This window comes from Haliotis cracherodii, unplaced genomic scaffold, assembly GCF_022045235.1.
Source record: "Haliotis cracherodii isolate W230 unplaced genomic scaffold, xgHalCrac1.p SCAF_5, whole genome shotgun sequence".
In the NCBI taxonomy this organism is placed as follows: Eukaryota; Metazoa; Mollusca; class Gastropoda; order Lepetellida; family Haliotidae; genus Haliotis; species Haliotis cracherodii.
This window is the reverse complement of record NW_027266308.1, coordinates 60,394,352-60,408,814: the sequence shown is the minus strand read 5'-3', so window position 1 is coordinate 60,408,814 and position 14,463 is coordinate 60,394,352. Positions and strand designations below refer to the sequence as shown.

Below are 14,463 nucleotides of genomic sequence, written 5' to 3'. Positions count from 1 at the left end.
TCACAGAGACGGAAAAATCACGCCGTAGCCGCTCTACACAACCACGAGACAGACACTGTGGATTGCGACAGGTATGCCACCACCACATATTCTATCACAGAGACGGAAAAATCACGCCGTAGCCGCTCTACACAACCACGAGACAGACACTGTGGATTGCGACAGGTATGCCACCAGCTGCTGCAATTACCATTTTCTTTTATACCATTGTTATTCATAATTTCCTTCACTCGTGAAGATCCGGGGTAGAATAGGTCTTCAGCAACCTATGCTTGCCGTAAAAGGCGACTAACGGGATCCGTCGGTCAGGCTTGCTGACTTGGTTGATGCATGTCATTGTATCCCAATTGCGTGGATCGATGCTCATGATGTTAATCACTGGATTGTCTGGTCTAGACTCGATTATTTTACAGACTGCCGTCATATAGCTGGAATATACTTCATTCGCTCTTTCTGACCGTTACCTGACATATATCGTGTGCAATAGGTTGAACCACTGGTTGTGCTTAGGTGTGTATTTTGGGTGTCTTTTGTCCATAATATTCAATCTTAAACTTTTCATTGCTTTTAACAGTCGTTGTCCATAGACATAAGCAACATGTTCTTCAAATGTTAATCACATGCTCAAACCTATTGGCGCTTGTTGGTATCATGTTCATGTTTGACACCCATCCTACATACCGACAATGTCGGTGACCATTCATTAACGCTGATATTGTCTTCTGCCACACAGGTTTACTTGGCCAGGATTACATACATAAAATAGTTCTGGAGCGAATAATTTGGCTACAGCGTAAAACAATATTCACTCATTCACACATTGATATGGCATGAAAAGAAAGATTTGGATTGTGTGATCATGGTGAAGATAGATTTGTAAGAGTGAGTGAGTTTGGTTTTACGACGCTTTTAGCAATTTTCCAGCAATATCACGGCGGGGGACACCAGAAATGAGATTCACACATTGTACCCATGTCGGGAATAGAACCCGGGTCTTCGGCGTGACGAGCGAACGTTTTAACCACTAGGCTACCCGACCGCCCCGAGATTTGTAAGAAACCTAGCTACATAATACAATGAGGACTAACACTTTTCACAATATTACAATCCCATGTGGATGAAATGGGATCAGTTATCTTCTCATTGCTTAAAACAAAATGTTTCACATCATGACAGATGTACCATTCTCAATTTCGAGCGGGGACCATGGGTGGCCCAGTCGTCTAAGGCCCCGCGATGTGCTGTGCAGAGGTGCGTCCCTTGGGCACGCCAGAAACCTATGATTGTGGGTTCGAATTCCGGTTCGCCCCGATTATGTTTCTAGGTTTGTCAGCACCATACCCGTGCTCGTGGGTTTCACCGAAGTGGTAAACGTCTGAGACCTGCATCACTTAGGGCTTTCCTCCCACAGTGAGCTGACTCGCCGCGAAATAACTGGAATTCCGTTAAAAGTGGCGTTAAAACTCAACTCCCTCACTCACTCAACTTCGAGCATCATGTCTGTGGATGAGGTTCAACAAACAATTTCAGCCAGCGTGAAGCAATGGGCAGAAACCCGCCCAGACAAGCAATGGGCAGAAACCCACCCAGACAAGCAATGGGCAGAAACCCGCCCAGACAAGCAGTGGGCAGAAACCCACCCAGACAAGCAATGGGCAGAAACCCGCCCAGACAAGCAATGGGCAGAACCCGCCCAGACAAGCAATGGGCAGAAACCCACCCAGACAAGCAATGGGCAGAAACCCGCCCAGACAAGCAGTGGGCAGAAACCCACCCAGACAAGCAATGGGCAGAAACCCACCCAGACAAGCAATGGGCAGAACCCGCCCAGACAAGCAATGGGCAGAAACCCACCCAGACAAGCAATGGGCAGAACCCGCCCAGACAAGCAATGGACAGAAACCCACCAAGACAAGCAATGGGCAGAAACCCGCCCAGACAAGTAATGGGCAGAAACCCGCCCAGAAAAGCAATGGACAGAAACCCACCCAGACAAGCAATGGGCAGAAACCCGCCCAGACAAGCAATGGGCAGAAACTCGCCCAGACAAGCAATGGGCAGAAACCCGCCAAGACAAGCAATGGGCAGAAACCCACCCAGACAAGCAATGGGCAGAAACCCGCCCCGACAAGCAATGGCTTGTCTACTACAGAAATGAAGGAAGGTGTGTTCTCACTTGTACAAAATACACCTCTCCCCAAAATGTTCTGCAGTGTGGGGATTGGAAACTTGGAAATGGAATCTGCAATACTTTCCTCAACTCTCCCGAACGTCTTATCGGTGGAGTTTGTTGGTGTTAAGGAAGAGGGTGATTACCTGGAGACACTGCATGCGGAAGGAGATCCAGTTCCAGTGAAGTGGCCAATCTTTAAAAGGCGGCTTATTTAAAGAGTAACCCCACCCCACAAGATGTCATTTATGCATTAGAAAATGATGGCTGTTGTGATTTCTGTTGGTGACATTTTTTGTGGTGGTTAAATACACATTTTTGTCAAAATTAAGTAAATCAAATAAATTGCTCAATACAAGTATATTACATACTGGAATGCTTATTTTATCACAAAAATCAATGAGCTGGCTCAGGGAACCTGGAAAAGAAAAGTTAACAATAAGCAAATTGGTTAAATATTGTTTTGAACCAAAAATGTGTAGAAAACATGAAAAAACACTCTATTTTCATTTTCAAATTATTACGAAACTGAACGTCTATATTGACAATCATGTTCATTATCTCAAAATCTGCCTGAATGCTTAAGGAGCTTATGAAAAATTCTATAACTAATTTAGGAATAATATAATGTATGAAAATTTAGTTTTTGTGATCCTATTCTATTATTTTTAAAAATATGTATATATTATTACATATTAAAACCATTTACAATGATAAGAATATGAGCTTTATCCAATATGGCGGAGAAAATCGGCACCAAGATGGCCGCCAATACGGGAATATGGCAATATTTCGTCGTCACTTCGGAATGTCAAATTTTAGTTTTTGAGCCAGAACTCCCCATGTCATGTTATTGTCACATATAAGATATCATTGTCGCCGATGTTGTATGCTATAATTGCTGATCATATCATTGAAGTATCAATGTAAAGCACTTGTCTGAAATTGAATTCAACTCATTAACAAATCCATTATTTTTCTCCAATACAGTAACATGCATTTAGTAACTGTCACTGCGACTGTCACTCAGGTCTACAGGTTCATCATCATCATCATCATCATCATCATCATCATCATCATATGGTGGGCAACCATAACGGGTGCTGTGTTCAGTGCATGGCAGTCCAGCCATGAGGCAAGGACACTTTCTCGAGTCGACATATGATCTGTCACTGCAGATGAGACGAGTGGTGTATCTGACTTGGATGGGTACACACGTGTACACACGTACATGTTGTGTCAAACATCCCCATCACCACCTTGTTCCCACAAGATTCTAAACTAGGGTTTTGGTACAGGACTGTGCAGCCATATTGTTGTCTGAAACATAATTCACAACATGTGTTGCTTGAAAGCATCTTCTGCAGGTTGGGGCTTTGTAGCTGCCTTGTCAGCATTGGAAGCATGGAAGCCTAGGGCTTCGAGGGTGTTTGATGTTCTGTACCTGCGTATCAGGAGGACCAATGCTGGAGCAGAGTTTAGGGATACTCTTGGTGGCTCAATCCAAATGGCAAGTTCTTCAACATTTCAACATGTGTCACCAAAGCTGAGAAACCTGTCTTCTGTGAGTTCTTAACCTGAATAACGATTTTTACGACATGAGAGTAATGTAAATGAACCCCGAGTGAACTCGTGAACGGGAAGGGATAACTAATGATGACACCAATAACTACCTTCCACACTTTTCATGCACATGTTTATGTTCAAAACATGTAGATATTGTGTGATATTGAGCCCCTGACATGTGTTACATGTCATTAACGTGTAACCGCAGTCATATAGCTGGAATATTGCTGAGTGCGGCGTTAAACAACAAACAAAACATTAACGTGTAAAGATATAACGACGAAGACTTTGTTGCTTTTGGGACTTAAACATACATCCCAGGCACGTTTAGAGTTAAGTATGTTTAGCCCGTTTTATACCTAAACATAGCTTTACAGTTGATAAATGTGGCGCCATTTTATGGTCACGACCCTAAAATTCAGTATTTCAGCAGATAACAGAACAAAATATTTAGTATATAATAGAATATTCGAGATTTGAAGGTGACGGGAATCATTTAGGTTAATGTAAATCTGAAGTGTATTATATACTGAGCCGCAAAAGAAACGTCACCCGAAGTAATATTGCATTAAAAGTTGTCATTTAAATATCTGGGTAGTTTTTGTCAAAATTTCTTAAATTCAACATTACCTTGTCCGGAAAAATGAAATTTGATGATAAAAAACAAAGCAGATGACAATAAAACCGATCGCCCAAACGCATTACGGCAACGGCCATGGTAACCCGTGTTGTTGAGAGAGACTCGTGGGGTGGTCCGGGCATCATGCTGCGGGGTGGAACTAGTCTTGCACAGAGGGTTGGCCCTGTGGTCTTCAAGAACATCGGTCCTGGGAGAGGCAATGGTGTCAAAGCAGCTCAGAACATTGATCAAGTCTTGAGACTTGGCATGTCGCCGCAACACGAGTTTCAGCATGATACTCTGCGAGAGCAACAAGAGACTGCCTCCAGCAGGATGACATCAGTACCATGCAGTGGCCTGCCCTCAGTCCCTATTTAAATCCCATTGAGCACCTACGGGACGAGATTCAAAGACGGCTGAATGACGTCCGACCAAACCCGACAACTGCAGCTGAACTGCGTCAGGCGTTCCCCAGAGTGTGGGCTCAAGTGCCCATGGCCTTTATCAACCGACTCATCAATTCCATGTCTCGACGTTGCACGGCAGTCATCAATGCACATGGCGGACGCACGAGATACTGACTTGTAATGCCATTTTCTCAGAGACTAGTGTTGTGTTTTACTTTAAGAACATTTGACACTTTAATTTCAATCTTGATGATCAGTTTTGCCACGTTTCACCTTTCTAATTTGTCACAAAGTATGTTTACAGTGTTTGGACAAATAAGGTTTCTTATATATATATCTCCATGGTGACGTTTCTTTTGCTGTTCAGTATATATAAGATTATGTTCATGTGTGTACATGTAGAACGCAAAACACAGAAAGTATTGATACCGGAAAGATATTGTCAACACATAATTTACACTCTATTTTATGCCACGTGTAAACATAGTTCTCGGTTATATATCAGTCATAATCATAAACTTTTGACAAATTTGGACAGTCTAGTCATCCGAACTGTACGCGTTTTGTGGTTTAAGTGACTTTCTCTTATGAAGAATCAGTGTAATTACAAATATAATCATAATATTTCATTCCTTGGGTATGCAGAGGAATAGTGTATTCATAAATAGTCTGATTTAAATGTCAGATTCTGAGATTAACATACCTTTATGAGATCTCGTCCACAGTATCATCTGCTTGTCAATTTATGAGGGGTGCAGTTATTATTTCGTTGTCAACATATATTGTTTGTATATTCTATTAGGTTGCGCCTAGCATACCCAGAACAAGTATTGTGCATGTACATTTGTATCATTTTTATACTGTTTATGTATTAATTTAGAGTGAGTGTGGTTTTACGCCGCTTTTAGCAATATTCCAGCAACATTACGGCGGGGGACACACATTGTACCCATGTCGGGAATCGAACCCGGGTCTTCGGCGTGACGAGCGAACGCTTTAACCACTAGGCTACCCGACCGCCCCCTATTAACTTGGAACTTGGCCTTCAAAGTGTTATTGACCTTCAAATTGACCACTACGGTGGTATAAAAAATCATTGATTGTAGGCAAACCTTGAATAACATACTATGTAGAGAATGGTATATACATGGTATAAACAGTGATTTGAATGTGTTGTATACAGCTATTATCAATGACGTTAAAAATGTGATTAAAAAGTTTCACTGTTTGACAAAATGATGGGGTGGGATAACATGTGGAAGTTTTGTGGAATATGAACACTGCCATTTCATAATAAGGCGTGTCCGCTCATTTTGCGATATCAAATCGCTAGGTTGATAATACATTTCATTGCAGTTCATTTTCCAATAATTGCAAAACGAAAAAAGAGCAAACTTTACAATTTTGGGCGTATTTGTACTTACTCAAAATGTGCTTGTGTTTTAAAAAATACAATTCAAAGCTACTGTGTGTAAACTATCACGCTAATGATAAAAAGGACACAATGCACACAATACATTTTTTACGGTCTTTATTTGATTTTCTCTATTTTCACAACAGAAATGTGCATTTTGCCCCAAAACATTATCTGCCATAAACAAATTGACACAACCATCATTTTCTAGACTGCTGGATACAAAACCGCGCGGCAGGACATATTGTTGAAATTATGATGCTATGTTTCACACATCGTTTCCTCACCGACCAAGGAACTCAATTTGTGATATAAATGACCATTGACACATTTCCGGAGAAAAAGGAGTAAAAAGTGAATCAGCATCCGTTTCACTAGAACTTGTTAATGAAGGTCGAAAATCCTTGCAAGAAGTGCTGCGTGACTACAATCCATGTGATATTTTTAACTGTGATGAAACGTGTTTATTCTACAATTGAACCAAATTAAACACTCAGTAGTGTCCCCGTTTCTGGCAAAAAGCGGGCCAAAGATCGTTTGACTGTTATGTTGACATGCAATGCGGCAGGTACAGAGAAGCTAAAACCATTCACAAATACAACAGGCCACGTTGTTTTTGTAGAACATTTGATCCCACATCAGTTTGCCACTGGTATGTAAACAGAAAAGCATGGATGATCTCATTAATATTCAAAGTCTGGCTACTGATCTTGGTTCGGCAAAAGCCATGGGAGCGACGTCACGTGGTATTGCTGTTGGACAACCACCCATCCCATGCTACCGTCGACATGAATTATGTCAAATGTCACTTTCTGCCAACCAACAACCTCATCGCACATTCAGCCACTAGATGCCGGAATAATAAAGAACTTCAAGCTGTATCACAAAACAAAAACAGCAAATGAAATTACACCTAGACAACGTTGATGCTGAAGTACCACAAGCCCTAGACGTCAAGCGAGCTTTCCTTTTTATCTACACTGCTTGGAGAGAAGTAAAACAAGACACAATCATCAACAGTTGGCGCCACACCCGTATTCTCCCCGATGCGCCTGTTACAGCTGAACCTGTCATCGCCGACCTCGAAGCCATCAATGAGATTAAAACAACATTCAACACCGTGTACGGCGACACAGCATCGAGCGAAGGCTTTTTGACCGCCAATGACCACATCCGCTGTGAAGAGGGAAATGACTAACGATACCATCGTTGACATCGTTTGCGGGCAGACTGGCGATATCATAGAAGATGAAGTTGACGACAGTGAGCATCCAATTATCCCACCACCAGCAACCATCAAGGCACATCTCGCTCAAGTTGCATGCTTCCTTGAAAACCACTTGGATGTGTTTTCCATACGGACTTGATCTTAATTGCAAAAAATGCAGGCGTCTTTGAGAAATGTGTCATCAGGAACTGGGAAACAGAAAACACTGGAAGACTATTTTCAGAAGATGATGTGTCAATCAAAGCAAGAAGTCAAGACAGTTGCATTGGCATCCTACAGTATAAACGTGTGTTGTTGATGTGATGAATAACAGTGGGTAATGTCTCTACTGTTATGTGAAGATGGGAAAAATTAGTTGTATGTTTGCAATGTCCTTAATCACAAATGAAGGAAGGAATAAAATACATAAGAATATGAAATATTTCGTTTCCATGATTTTATTACAAGGTACACATGTTTCCTATCTATCGTGAAGATGCCCGAATTTCCATCACAAATCACCAAATTTCGTTTATCCGTCATACTCGTTAATCCGACATAATAATATGCAACCAACCATGTCGGATTAACGGGACTTGTCTGTATATTTTTATCTTTAAACTCACTCATAAGAGTGTGAGTGAGTATGGTTTTACACCGCTTTTAGCAAAATTCCAGCAATATCACGGCGGGGGACACCAGAAATGGGCTTCACTCATTGTACCCACGTCGGCAATCAAACCTGGGTCTTCGACGTGATGAGCGAACGCTTTAACCGCAAGGCTACCCGACCGCTCCTTTCTCATAAGAGAAAAATGCAGTGTACAAATGGTCATTGTTTAATTGTGTTAAGGAGAATGTTCAAGGGTTTAACAGGGTGAAGAATAGATTTGCTTGACCGGATACGTGTGCAGCCAAACATGAGCATGTACGGAGGTTTGTTTCCTGGGATGCGATCAAGCGTGTAATTGTAGGTGTGACATAGAAGTAGGTATGTTCTCTGATCTAATTGGTTAAAATGTGTTGTTGAATGAGCATAACATCACGGAATTTTTGGGTCTCATTACCGTGTACGTGTACATAAATTAATGAAACTGTTTTGAAATCTTCAATATGGAGGACCAGATGGAAATGTGGACTTCCACATGGGATATTTCGATGAAATATTGAGCAATGGGACGACGAGACATTTTCTGAGATAATTTAAGACTAATTAAAATTAACCGTTTTCCATCTATTACACAATCATAATCATAATTGATGTTATTGTCTTGGGCATGGCCAAAGGGGCTAAAAAACAAAATCAGTTTCTAACAGAGTAAAAAAACAACATTTATTGCAACTCTATAATAGTTATGACACCACAAAGACTCAAATTGGCCCAACAAACGCATTTATGCAACATCGGACCAATTCTGTCCTGTACCTTCATTAAAAACATACATGTCTCTCCTCAATCCATACAACAAAGCTTTTCACCAGGCCCCCAAGAGACGAGTCGACGTCGACGACACTCAATGGTACAGCAGGAGGCTTGTTCGTGTAAAGGTCATTGGCAACATGATGAAAGAAATTTCTACCAACGCTGGTCTCAATCGCGAGATTTACAAAATAACAGGCCACAAAACCAATGAATCGATGAAGTCATATTCCATTGACTGGAACCTGTCCCAGATACAAATATCCTGCCACTGTCCACTGCTCCTGTGAATTACTTCTGCAACTTCACATGGTCTCTTTCTCATTCCACTGTAATAGTAAACAACTTATTACATCCCAGCAAAAGCTGCATGTCTTAACTCTCCCACGTTTGACGTTTCTTTGTCACCGCCACAGTTTCAGGCGAGTTGACACTATCGTGGATGGGAGCCAAAACAGCATGTATGTCTTTTTCTAAGTTTGATCATTTGTATCTTAACGACATATTACAATTGATTTGCGGAACTGTGATAAAGAATTGAATTCGTTATGTTTCCTGTTATTTTGTTCTGAGAAATGGGCTTGAACATGTGACCACCTCTTTTATAAAATGAACCATCATTATTGGAATAATTCGAAACCAGTGACCGGTTTCTCAGCACCAAATGGCATGCATGTTCTCGAAGGTAAGCGCGAGGAGACGTATTGCTAACGACAGTTTTGTTACGTCTTTTGCTCAGTTGGTTGGTTTGTTGTTCAACGCCGCACTCAGCAATATTGCAGCTATATGACGGTGGTCTGTAAATAGTCGAGTCTGGACCAGACAATCTTTGTTATCAACAATGACACAACATATCAAAATTGATGATACTATAACTATATTAATTCTAATAACAGGTACATTAATCACGATGACAGATTTAACAGGCAACAAAAGCATACCATCAAGAATACATAAATGGGCAGAAACCAAACCAGACATGGAAGGGTTTGTTTTCTACAGTGATGAAGGAAGACGTGTCCTCACCTGTAAATATGTACACAACCTCTCCACAAAGTTTGCTGCAACTCTTCAGCGTCGGGGGTTGAAACATGGAGATGTGGTCTGTAATACTCTCACCAACTCTCCCGAACGTCTTATTACCGACTTTGGCATCATGACTGCTGGCTGTGTTGCTGCTAATGCCCAGGCACTGTTGGCGGATGGTACTGATCTGTTGCATGTGATCAACTTGAGTCGCTGTCGTCTACTGATTGGGGACAACACACTACCTGGGGGTGCTTGGGATCTTCTCAAACCACATCTGGGAGAAATCATGGATTTGAAAGTGAAATCAATCAATGCTCCTAAACTGGAAATGGTAGAGTTTGTTGGTGTGAAGGGAGGTGGTGACTACCTGGAGATGTTGCATCAGGAAGGAGATCCAGTTCCACTTGAGATACTACCAACAGACACAGCTCTGTATTGGGCAACCTCGGGCAGCACTGGCTTTTCAAAACTTGTGCCAAAGACGCATGAATCTATGCTCCTCCTTGCTAGCAATTTTACGGAGATGTTTCGAATCCACAATGAAAATGATGTACTGTACAGTGATCGGCCTTTGGGTTGGGCAGGTGGGTGGCCTTATGGATTTATTGACAAGGCCGTCCCACATGTAATGACAGACACGAGAGGTTCTGTTCTAGATCAATGTAAGCTGTCTTGGGATGCGCTTAGCAAAGAAAGGTGTACTATTGCTAAGCTTTCAATAGCTTTCATGAAGAAACTTGCAGAAAGAAGAAATAAGGAAAACTCAGATGATTCAAAGATTGATGTGCCTTGCTTCAGGACAACCTTTTGCCAGAAACTGCTTTGAGTTTGTTGGTAAGATTTGTCACTCTGTGGCATCTGCATATGGAATGACAGAAGTCGGTTACGTATCAAGTTGTATTTTTGAGAAGGAGGAAGACTTTGAAGACAACCTGGTTGGATGTAACTTCCACTTAGGGGTTAAGGTAGTAGATGAACAGTTTAAAGATCTCGGAGCAGGCAAGGACGGACAAGTCCTGCTTCATGTACAGTGTGTGTTCAAGGGATATATTGATAATCCTGAAGCTACAAAAGCAGCTTTTACAGATGACGGCTGGTTTAAAACAGAGGATGTGGGCCATTTTGATGAGAAGGGGCGTCTTTTTGTCGAAGGAAGACGCTCAGATGCCATCATGCATGGAGAGTACATCATATACCCATCCTGGGTGGAGAACAAGTTGAGGACGTGTCCCTATATTTCTGAGGTCATGGTGGTCCCCGTTCCTGATCCAGACATGTGTCATGAGGTCTGTGCCTGTGTCATACCCAAACCAAACATGGATGTCACCTTCAAGATGATCAAAAATCACTGCGACCCAATGTTCATCAGCGATTCCCTCCATGAAATATCAGCCAAACCAGCCTACTATGATCTGGTGGAGAGTTTCCCTCTCAGGCAAACCTGACAGACGGGCATTATCGGAAACAGCGGACAAAATGACTTCAGTCAGCTTTTAAATTCCTGTCCAACCCGCACCAGTGGGCTGCTAGGGCAGACAAAACTACTGTGCCGCAGGGAGATAGCATTTGGTACCTCTAAGAGAGTTATTTAACTACAATTTAAGGAGTAATCAATATCATTATCCATATACAGTCAAAATAGGAGTCGAGATGTGTAATCAGAATACACTTAAGTGGATTTAGTATTATGATCATTTTATCACGCCAACACCAGTATATATGTGTTATGGACAGTTTCCCTCTTAACGTTCTCAAATATGGTTGCACAAATTATACTTCCTTATGGCAGGGTTATAGTGTTTGTTACCTCTACAGGGGTATTGGTAATGGTATTTAAGCAGTGTATTATCCTAATAATGATGTCAAATATTCACTATCATAGTAAGGGAATATAATCAGAATATTTTGTGTGAAGATTATTGTGACCCAATTCCCTGGATTCCCTCTATGAAATATCTGCCAAGCCATCCTACTATGTTCTGGTGGAAAATTTCCCTCTCAGGCCAACAGGGTAAACTGACAGACGGGCATTATCAGAAATAGCGGCAAAAATTACTACAATCAGATCCTAAATTCCTGTCCATCCTGCACCATTTGTTGGCAAGATTTGTAACTTTGCAACATCGGCATATGGAATCACAGAAGCTGGGTTTGTATCAAGTTGTATTTGTGAGGAGGAACACTTTGAAAACAACCTGGTTGGATGTAGCCCTCACATGGAGGTTAAAGTAGTTAAAGGAAAGTTGGAGCAGGTAAAGATGGGCAAGTTTTGATTCGTGGACATTGTGAGTTCAAGGAATTCATCAACAATCGTGAAGCTACGAAAGCACCTGTTACAGATGACGGCTGGTTTAAAACAAGTCATACTGGACATTCTGGTGAGAAGGGCGTCTCCCTACATTTCTGAGGTCATGTTTCATATTTCATCAGCGATCCCTCCATGAAGTATCTGTCAAACCAGCCTACTATGTTCTGGGGACAGGTGGACATTATCAGAATGAGCGGCAAGAATGACCTCGACCAGAATATCATTTGCCCTTTGACAATTGATCTGACAAGTCCATTCGGCAGAACGATATTTGATACTACCTTTTCATGGTGTTTTTGGAACAGTTGTTTCATGTGCAAAAGCTTTGTTATACTTATTCGTGGTGTTGATATGTGAAGTAACAGTCAAGGGATATATAATCAGATAATAAAGACCATCACACCACCGTGAGCTTTACAAATATTATTGTGTTTTGCAGTATTTGTTTGTTTGTTGTTTAACGCCGCACTCAGCAATATTCCAACAATATGACGGCAGTCTGTAAACAATCGAATCTGGATCAGACAATCAAGTGATTGACAAAATGAGCATCGATCTACGCAATTTGGGATACGATGACATGCATTAACCAAGTCAACGAAACTGATCGCTCAACCCGTTCGTCGTCTCTGATGACAAGCATGGGCTGCTGAAGACTTATTCTAACCCGGATCTTCACCGGTGTTTTGCAGTAAATGAATCAAGTATATCACGATACCTTAGTTCTACCCCATCAGTAAATAAAGTGACATAACCCTTACCATATCCAACAGATGTATCTGCTTAATGCTTCGGGCTTTCCTCCCACATTAAGCTCACACGCCGCGATATGACTGGAATACTGTTAAAAGCGGCGTTGAAACCCAACTCACTCACTCACTTAATCACTATAACTTGTCATCCCCACAATGAAAGAACGTATCCCGTGTTATGGTTTTCGGACAGTCGTAGTTTACTCTCTAGTCACGAGAACAACCATAACACATCTCACTCACTTATAAACAACAAGTTTATCTTAAGAAATAAGCCATCATCAGAGTATTAACAATGCCTGCGTGAACCCTCGTTATAGCGGGAGGACTCGCGATAAACTTGGACGTCCGAAAACGTATGATGTCCGAAAACCTATGAACTGACGATATGTTGATTTCCAAGAAATGACTTGTTGATTCCAAGCATGCAACAGGTTCCCATGTCATGAAATAAATATCTACAGAGGTGTTTTCATCACTAGCTTTTGAAAAACTATGTATTTTGTAACCACAATTTGGAACTAGTCAAGAATATAAGTAATTAATCGTCAACCTGAGTAATATGTTTTGTTTGTTTGTTCCCAAACTCCGACCCCTTTGCGGCACATTCTAAGATGGCTGACCAATTTGTCCATGTGAAAGTATATGTTCCAAGCCAGTACCATTTTCAAAGCGCTCTGGTTGTAATGGTAGAATGGTGATAATTTTTTTAAAACCTATTGTTTTAAAATTTGAGATCAGTCGAACTGTAGCCATTTCTGGTGTACTCATCGCAACATTGCTGTAATATTGCTAAAAATGCACTCTCACTCGCACACCGAAAAACAGAAATGTTTGGTCTGACCTTACCAGTATCTATATTCAATCAAATATTCTTTGACAAAGTTGGTTGGTTGGATGATTGGTTGTTTTTTTTGTTTAATGCCGCACTCAGCAATATTCCAGCTCTATGACGGCGGTCTGTAAAAAATCGAGTCTGGACCAGACAATCCAGTGATCAATATCATGAGCATCGATCCACGCAATTGGAATCGATGACAGGCATCATCCTTGTCAGCGAGCCTGACCACCCGATCCTGTTAGTCGTCGCCTTTTATGACAAGCATGGGTTGCTGAAGACCTATTCTACCCCGGAATCTTCACGGGTCTAGCTTTTACAAATAACAAGAAGACATTTACATATAAATATTTATTTGCTAGTTTATTTTACATCTCAGGAGATAAAGTGTACCTTCAGGTCCTACTGAGGAAGAATATATAGATATGTACAATTATTACCAACGTGGGCAAACATATCAGAGTTCATAAAAATCATATGTGACCAAGGGTCACATCACGTCACGAGACAACAGCAGTGTATTGTTCATCCCGATGGCATTATTGACGTCATTCAAATCGTATTGTGACGTAAGCTTGGCATGAGTTCACACTAGAAACATCATAGCTGAAGATTGATGTCATTTGACAAATTGTAGTTCCGCTGCTGTTGCGACTTGCTGTCCTTATAGGTAAACACTAAAATTTGTCTCTGTAGACATCTTCTTCGGTAATAAATAGAACATTTAATATTC

At 41.3% G+C, this 14,463-nt stretch overlaps 1 pseudogene; it reads left to right on the top strand.

Annotated features, from left to right (window-relative positions):
- Positions 1-1,496: 1,496 nt before the first annotated feature.
- On the top strand, positions 1,497-11,904 carry LOC139444113 (long-chain-fatty-acid--CoA ligase-like; annotated as a pseudogene).
- Positions 11,905-14,463: the final 2,559 nt, after the last annotated feature.